Below are 10,000 nucleotides of genomic sequence, written 5' to 3'. Positions count from 1 at the left end.
GCGAAGAGAACAGGAAACCACGTCTCGGTTTTTATAGTTTGAAGTTTGTATTGGACCTTGGAAGCACTCCGTCGGTTACGACGATGAGGGTTCCGGTTGATCCGAATCAACGGAACAGCCTGCTCGTGAAATTAACGTGTAAGTGGCTGAGCACTCCACAGACACGTGCACCCTTAACGTAGTTCTCGGGGATATTCAGCGTGACACAGAGAGTGACAAGGTCGGCCCCTTGAAATACAGGTACAACAGAAACAGGAAGTAAGAGTGAGAGAAAGTTGTGGTGAAAGAGTACAGCAGGGATCACCACCATCCCCTGCCGGAGCCTCGTGGAGCTTTTAGGTGTTTTCGCTCAATAAACACTCACAACGCCCGGTCTGGGAATCGAAACCGCGATCCTATGACTGCGAATCCGTTGCCCTAACCTCTGGGCCATTGCGCCTCAACTGAAGTTTGTATTAGATGGTATGAGCGAGCATATATTGTTGTTGATGTGTGAAGAGAATGGAGTTGAAAATTGAGTTTTACGAAGAATAACTCAGAATTCTTTGATCAAGAATGTTTTATCTGTAGCCAAAGAAATGGATACATTAGTCAAAAGTTGCACTGAACAGGGAGATCAGTGTGAGCTGCGATATTAGCCAATGGTTTTATGGAATTCTTCTTTGTTTGATAAGCATTTACCTAAGGAGGACTTGAATTTGTCATCGATACGGGACGGCCTTGCAAATTGCATCAGCTGTGTTGCTTCTCAAGAGTAGCAAATTCAGAAAACGTTTCTAAAGAGTTGCTCTTGGGCAGATGATGGCTATCTGTTAACTTCAAGCATATTTTTTTCATCTGTTTAGTATTTGTGACCCAATCCATTGCCTCGTCGCCTTTGTTATTCGCACACGGATTGTTATATCTATATACATAAATGACAATTTCTGTCTATTTGTGACTGTGTGTGTTTGTGAATTTGTTACCTTAATTCCTCCGAGACTATCCAACCGATCTTGAGCGGGGACTTATGCCCATGCGGGGACTTATGCCCATGCGGTCACGTACGCATTTGGAATTTCAAAGAATCGATCATTTTTAATCAGCATCGATTTTTCAAAAATCAATTGGACATTTCAATCCAAATTCTCATATGAATGTTATTTTCTGCCATAACTTTTAAAGTTTTCAACGGATTTTCTTGAAATTTTACACACAGATGGAATATGCGTTAAGGATGTGCCGAGACAAATAAATTTTTACCTAGTCCACTCAACCAAAGCGTAAGATGATTTTTGATTAACTAATTAACGAAATTTGGCCTAAATTGTTGTGAAGTTAAAATGTTCATCAATTATTTCAGCATTCTCAGATTGCTATAACGTGTATTTTCTTAACACCTGGACTTAAAATTATCGATTCTAAACGTTGTAGCGTTGTGTGCTAAAACATGTAACATGTATTTTCTTAATACCTGCACTTAAAATTGTCCGTTCTAACCGTTGCAATCGATATTTGATTCTCACGAACAGTGGAACTATACCCATGAAACACAGTCGTCAAATTAAGTGCATGTGCGCTTAGAATTTTCTCTCGGTTTGCATGAGAATTTGCCCCAAAATGTCGAAAATCGTTATTTTTGTATGTTTTTTTCCCCTCCTAATAGCATCTTACAACTCTTATGACTGTTACGTTATCGCCTCTGCACTCCAGCCGCTTTTGTAAGTATAAAATATTTTCTCTAAATAATTTTTTGTTTACTTTTCAAACATTTATGTTCCTTTTTTTTTTTTCATAGCACTCCTTTACAATTCCCTTCTTGATGTTTCTATTGATTATTTATTTGCAGCTGACCAAACGATTGTACTTTTCCGATTCCACACGTATTTATTTGTATTATTGTTTCGCGAATGAATTTGCTTACGCCTTCTATTATCAGTCCTATGCCTTGATTTCAGTTTTCGTCTGAGAGAAATTAGGCATTGTAATGTGTACAGGGAATATCCCTGCTCCCGGGTATTACCGGGTACCTCAGCTAGTGATCGACTAAAAAGAAAAATAAAATTAAATCAGTTAAAGTACGACTCCAAGCATGGTTGCAATCCAATGACTGAAATTAGTAAGAGAATGAAATAAAATAGTGCTATGAAGAATCACCGTGGAAACGAAGACCAAGTATGGAAAATATGACAAAATATTTGAGAACGGGCGGAAGTAGTGTGCGGGGAACCACAAGGTGATCTGTTCATGTCAAGAAAATATTCCTAAATGTCTGCGACTATTTTCAATACCAAAAAGTTCTTTTGAAGCATGAATGAATCTATTCACATTGCCGCCTCTGAATAACAGCTGTGCCTTTTAAAGTGTCTCATATACGTTTAAAATGTATTCATTTTACATACTGAATACACATATCATGTCAACTTTATCTGCGGCATGTTTCTATACATTTCTGCATGCATAGATACACACGTATGTATATATGTGTATGTGTATGCATATTTAAACATATATATATATATATATATATATATATATATATACATATGTGTGTGTATACGTATGTATATGCATACATATACATATATATATACATACATATATATTATATATATATATTATATATATATATACATGTATGTATGAATGTGCATATATATATATACATATACATATATACATACATATATTATATATATATATATATATATATATATATATATATATATATGCAACATATCTATATATGTATATATATATATATACATATTTATGAACATGTTTATACACATATGTATTTGTGCGTATGCATGTATGCTTATATATATATATATATATAAATATGTGTCTGTGTGTGAACGTGTGTGTGCGAGAGAGTGTGTGTGTATTTGTGCGTGTGTATGTGTGTGTGAGTGTGTGAGAGTGTGAGAATACAGACAGAAGACAGAGACACAGATAGATAGATAGATAGATAGATAGATAGATAGATAGATAGATAGATAGATAGATAGATAGATAGGTAGGTAGGCAGATAGATAGATAGATAGATAGATAGAGAGAGATAGATAGATAGATAGATAGATAGATAGATAGATAGATAGATAGATAGATAATAGATAGATAGATAGATAGGTAGGTAGGTAGGTAGGTAGGTAGATAGATAGATAGATAGATAGATAGATAGATAGATAGATAGATAGATAGATAGATAGATAGATAGATAGATAGATAGATAGACAGACAGACAGCCAGGCAGATAGATAGACATGCTGTGTCGACTGTGATTCGTGGGTGAACCATATTCTTATTAGAAAGAAATATAAACAAAAACAAAACAAAAACATTAGAATATTGACATAAGTCAATCTCTTTTACATTTTCTGTCATAACTATTTCACAATGTTTCAACATTAACAACAAAAACTTTACTAAAACACCGAATAACGAACCAATATCCTATACACAGTTATTTAATTATATACAGCTCTACTGCAGTTTGTTCTAGCAATTTTCTTTATATATTGTAGCATTTTTCGTTCATCATTCATTTTTTACTCGTTTTTGTCGTAGAACTGCGGCCATGCTGGGGCACCATTTTGAAGAAGTTTTAGTCGAACAAATCGGCACCAGTAATTTCTTTTGTTTTAATGTGTGATAGTTTATCGACCTCCTTTGCCGAAATTTGCTATGTTACAGAGACGTAAACAAACCAACACCGGTTCTAAGGTAGGGGGTCACAGACACACACACACACACACATACACATACACACACTCATATATATATACAAATAAATATGTATATATGTGTATTTATGTACACACGCAATGGGTTTCCTTCAGTTTCTGTCTGCCATACCCACTCACAATCGTTTGATTGACCCGAGTCTATAGTAGAAGACACCCACTCAAGATCCCTATGCGTGGGACTGAACCCGAAACATATAGTTGGGAAGTAAACTTCTATACCACACTGCCAACTTATTAGCATTTTTTAAATAACTTCCTAATGTCTGAAATTTTTCTCCCAAATTTGGCGTAGCCTTAACGTTTCTGCGTAGACGGTAAAAATTATTTTTTAATACATCCTCAACTCTTTATATCTTCACGGAAATACCAATTTGCATTAAAGCTAATTTCTTTTAATCAGAAAGAATAACTTGTTTTAGAGGTATGATATGATGCGCATGCCATTACAATTGTCATTGATGATAATTCGTTTATTTCTCTTCGTGACAATATTCACACAGCTTCCATAATGGAATCTTTGGATTTGTGTATAATTGTGTTCAATCTTATATAACATGTTCGGGTACATTTGGACATAGAAAGACAGTACACTGCAGACGGTGTCTTGAGAGAAGAAATTCTCTTTGTAGACAATAAGCGTGTGAACACACCACTAGACCATGAATGATGTCACCGAACCAAAGGATGCATGTACTTCTGCGTAGTTACACTTCATCAGCTAAGTATACCGAGCCGTCGGTCATGCTGACTATGAGCTGATTGCCCTTATATTAGAATAGCAAATGGTACATTTGCTGGTGCGAAAAACTTCGTCAAGTTGGAATAAATTAATTAAAGGCGCACTAATCAGCGCTGAAATGTAGAAATGTAGATAGATGGTCTTATTTAAAGTGTTCGTGTACATTCGGACATGAAGAGACAACACGCTACATACGTTGTGTTGTGAAGAGAAATTCTCCTTATTGACAATTTGGACGTAAACACAATCAATTTTATAGCAACTTTTGTGTATGAAAATTTAAAGACTCGTCCCAATGGGGATTTCAACAGACCGGCATTGTAAATCATCAGTATCCGTGCGTATGTATGCGTCGGTCGAAGTTTTTCGTATATAGAGATGACTGCAATGACGATAAGGATAGCAACAACAACAAAATCAGCGGTAACATCTCTCTGGAATTTCATCCTTGTCCAAGTATTTTCTCTCGATTCCTTCTACTTTCAGGAACTCATGCTTAACATTAATCGTATCGAACGCTCAATTCTTTATAAGAATTTTTGAGCACTTTCCCTCCAGTTACAACCAGCGATATTACATTGATTCATTCAAGTGGAAAACTGCAGAATAGAGAGATCGACCTTCTATATTAATGGAACAGCAATACTTCACGTCTATTTACTTCACGACTATTATCGGAGTAACAGAAGGAAACTATCTCTCAGGATCAGTGCAAATTGGATTAGAGTCTAGTCTCGCCACTGACTTAGCTCCGGCTGCCTATAGAGCAGGCATGTGATTTTTGACTGGTAACTATTTTTCACATATTATGAGACACTGGTTTTTCGGAAAATTAATTTTAAAAATAATTAAGAGTTTAGTAAAATAACTTTGTTGTTATTTAACGTGTGTCTCGAACATAAATCAACATGGAAATTTTAATGGAAAGTTCTAACTTGAATGATTGTAACTGATACAAACAGGAACATTATATCATAGAAAAAGGTAGCGGGTTCGGGTAGGGTTGTATCAAAAGGGTTAATAGGAAAAATAAAATTGTGTGGCAATCATGCATTGATCAGAGACTTAGTTAATGTATTCACCTCTTCTCCATGACAATTAGATGAAGTAAGCTAAAAAGAAATATTCGAAATATTCCGTCTAAAATGCATCAAATTTTAGGAAAGCTAGTAAAATATTTTTAACTCTCATACTAGTTGACTGCTACTAACAATTTTGTCCCTAGTTGGTAAAAGGTTCTACCTCCGTATCAAATAGTCAATAAAGTGTATATAACTGTTTTACTGCAAGGGTGCTTGGTCTAGTATCTAGGGTGTTGCAGTTACGATTGCGAGATCCTGATACCAATAGTAATTGGTTTACTTGAAAGTATCAGCACTCAATCCCCAGAATAGCCGAAAAAGATCGGTGCAAGTGTGAAAATAGAACATCTACAAAAATCAGTATTGCTTGGAACTGCAAGAATTATTCGCAGGGTTCTTGAAGCATAACCAGTAAACAAGTGTCACCTTAGTCTGCTGGCTGTGGACAGCCGACACTTTCCATCATACCCACCAAAATAAGCTGTGAGTTTCATTATAATAATGATGATGATAATAATATAATAATAATAATAATAATAATATAATAATAATAATAATAATAATAATAATAATAATAATAATAATAATAATTCTACTACTCGTAGTTCTGCAATTTCTTGCTGAACAACCAGCATAGATAATTTGTTTATAATGATCAAATGCTTGTACTATACATTAGTTCACTCCCTCCAACCAATCAGCATTACCAGTACAAGTTTACGGTGCACCACACGGCAGATGTCGGAATGATCAGGCGGCGAACTGGCAGAAACGTTAGCACGCCGGGCAAAATGTTTAGCAGTATTTCGTCTACTGCTACGTTCTGAGTTCAAATTCCGCTGAGGTCGACTTTGCCTTTCATCCTTTCGGGGTCGATGAAATAAGTACCAGTTACGCACTAGGGTCCATATAATCGACTTAATCCCTTTGTCTGTCCTTGTTTGTCCTCTCTGTGTTTAGCCCCTTGTGGGTAGTAAAGAAATAGGCGGCGAGCTGGCTGAAACGTTAGCACGTCGGGCGAAATGCTTAGCGGTATTTCGTCTGCCGTTACGTTGTGAGTTCAAATTCCGCCGAGGTCAACTTTACCTTTCATCCTTTCGGGGTCGATAAATTAAGTACCAGTTACGCACTGGGGTCGATGTAATCGACTTAATTCCTATGTCTGTCCTTGTTTGTCCCTTCTATGTTTAGCCCCTTGTGGGTAATAAAGAAATGGGTGGTAAAGAAATAGGTATTTTGTCTACCGTTACGTTCTGAGTTCAAATTCCGCCGAGGTCGACTTTGCCTTTCATCCTTTCGGAGTCGAAAAGGTTAAGTACCAGTTACGCACTGGGGTCGATGTAATCGACTTAATCTCTTTGTCTGTCCTTGTTTGTCCCCTCTATGTGTAGCCCCTTGTGGGCAATAAAGAAATAAGATGTCGGAATGGTCGAGGAGCAACGTGAAATGAAGTGTTTTGCTCATGAACACAACGCACCGCCCTTACCAGGAATCGAAACCACGATCTCGCGATCATGAGTACAATGTCTTAACCATTAGGCTACTCACCTACACACCACTACTGCCGCTGCTATTACCGCCAAAAACAAAAATTCTTAACGTTGACTACAACAAATCCGCCTGCAGTCATCATTTCTGCCATCCAAAAGTTTCGTGGACATTTCTGAACACAGTAAATTTGAGAGTCGGAGAAACTACAACAACAACTGCAACAAATAGCAGACCTATCCAATGAACAAAAACAAAAAAAAATACATTAAGGCCATCAGAATAAAAGCAGGTGCGGTGATAAAAATATGAGTGACAACAGCAACAAAGCAATAACAACATAAATAGCGAGTAGACAACACACTCTTTCAAAAACAAAAAAAACAAACAAAAAAAAAAACAAGAAAACAAATACAAATAACATTCAGAAGTAGAGAATGCGAAAGACAACACCGCCTTCGTCAGTATCATTGACACCCACTGACACCAACACAACCTATGCCAGTACGACTTCTACCACCACCACCACCACCACCACCACCACCGCTACCTCGTAAAAGCAACGGTAATGTAAAAAACAGTGAAACTAAATGCAAACAGGGCTTTGTATTCTTCCCACCCATGAAAAAGTATTAAGTCCTCGTAAGTATACTTAGATATATAACCGTGTCAATACATACCTACATATTACATATATACATACATACATACACACACACACACACACACACACACACACACACACACACACACACACACACACATATATATATATATATATACATACATACACATCATGTGCATACATTTAAACATACACACACACATACATATAAATATATATACATAACGTATATGCATAGTTGCATAGAAACAGGGAAGCAGAAATCTATACATAAAAATCATTGGAGAAATGAATTCACAGTCAAAATTATTGATTTGATACTAGTAAAAATTGAAGAGCCAGATTATGACGCTTCGGACAAGAACTTTCTTCAAAATACACACATACATGCATACATGATTGAATGCTAAATCCACAAGTTCTTTATTCCCTCTCCTTTTATATGTGTGTGTGCGTGTGTGCTTGAGTGTGTGTGTGTGTGTGTGTGTGTGTGTATGTGTGTGTGTGTGTTTTGTAAATATATTAAATATTAGATGATGCGTAGATACTTTCTCGCTGGAACCACATTCTCTAATTAAGTAATATTTCTGATGGTAATGTTCCACCAATATTTTTAAGCCGATATCTATGATAATATTTAATAATTAAGAAATATTTTTCAATTCATAATTCTTACAAACTATAACTACAAGACCTGAAATTTTGAGGAGCGAGATTAGTCGTTTGCATCGACTCCGGTTATCTACTGGTTCTTATCTTATCGACTCCAAATGGATAAAAGGTAAAGTCATTCTCATTGAAATTTCAACTGAGAAATGTTGGGAGCAATACAGAAGCTCCTCGTCGAAACAAAACTCCGGAAGAAAACCAAAACTTTCAGATAGGAACCGTTGGACTCTTACACGAGTTGTTAGAAACGATCACAAAAGTACAGCTCCCAAAATCACTGCAGAGCTTAATGACCACCTCGAGAACCCAGTTTCCACAAAAACTATTCGCCAGGAGCTACACAAAGCCGGATTTCACGGGAGGACTGCAATCAGAAAGCCACTACTTTAAAAAACAAACGTTGCAAAGCGTTAAAAGTGAAGTAAAATCCTACAGAATTGGTCCTTAGAGCAGTGGAAGAATTTATTTTCTCGGACGAGTTATCCTTTACCTTATTTCTCACCACCGGTCGAGTATACGTGTGGAGATAGCCAAAAGAACCATTTGACACTGACTGTCTTCCATCTATTAGATATGGAGGGGGAACAGTGATGATCTGATGATATTGGAAATCCGCCAGTCCAATAGTTTCCATTCATGGCAGAATTAACAGTTAAGGCTATTTAAGCATTTTCTCTGATCAAATTCATCCGATGGTTGTCAAACTGTTTCTGGAGGGAAACGCAATATTTCAGGATGATAATGTACCAATTCACACAGCTAAAGTTGTTACTGAACATTCTAGTGAAGTTAAACATCTTATTTAGCCACCACAGTCCCAAGATCTCAATATTATTGTACACTTATGGTGCATTTTAGCAAAACAAGCAAGGAGTCGATATCCTCCACCATCATCACAACAAAAACTGGAAACTGTTTTAGCTGAAGAAAGAACAAAAATTCCTTTGGAAACAATTCAAACTTTGTACGAGTCCATATCTTGTAGAATTCAAGCTGTAATTACTGCCAAAGGCAGTCCTACCCCATATTAAAATAAATTTGTTTGAAATTTTAAGGTATTTCTATTATTTTGTCCAACCCCTTTACATACGGCGTGCTTCTTTCAGTTTCCGTTTACCAAATCCATTCACAAGGCCTTACGGCTCGATGCTATAGTAGAAGACACTTGTCCAAGGTGCCACGCAGCGGGACTGAACCCGGGACAAAGTGGTTTCTAAGCAAGCTACTTACCACACAGCCACTCCATATATATATATATATATATATATATATAACAGTACTTGGAGAATAAGAACGGAACAAAACGAACGAATCGAATCGAATCGACGCGAGGGCGCTGTCATACAATAGTGTAATAAATAAAATATATGCATACATACATACATACATATATGTACGTACCTACATCTACATGTTTATATACATGCATATATAAATATATATACGTGAGTACAGGACACCACAACGAGACGTAGAACTCAACGAGAAACGAAAACGGAAAAACAAGCATGGAACAAACCATTTTTTTACAACAGAAAAACAGAGTACAAGACAAACTACACAAGGAAAAATCCCCTTCATCAGCTGTCCCTAGTTCAACTCTAGCGTGTTTCGAAGGTAGTATATATATATATATATATATATATATATTATATATATATATATATAT

This window comes from Octopus sinensis, linkage group LG1, assembly GCF_006345805.1.
Source record: "Octopus sinensis linkage group LG1, ASM634580v1, whole genome shotgun sequence".
Taxonomy (NCBI): Eukaryota; Metazoa; Mollusca; class Cephalopoda; order Octopoda; family Octopodidae; genus Octopus; species Octopus sinensis.
The sequence above is the reverse complement of the archived record's forward strand: the minus strand, read 5'-3'. Positions refer to the sequence as shown.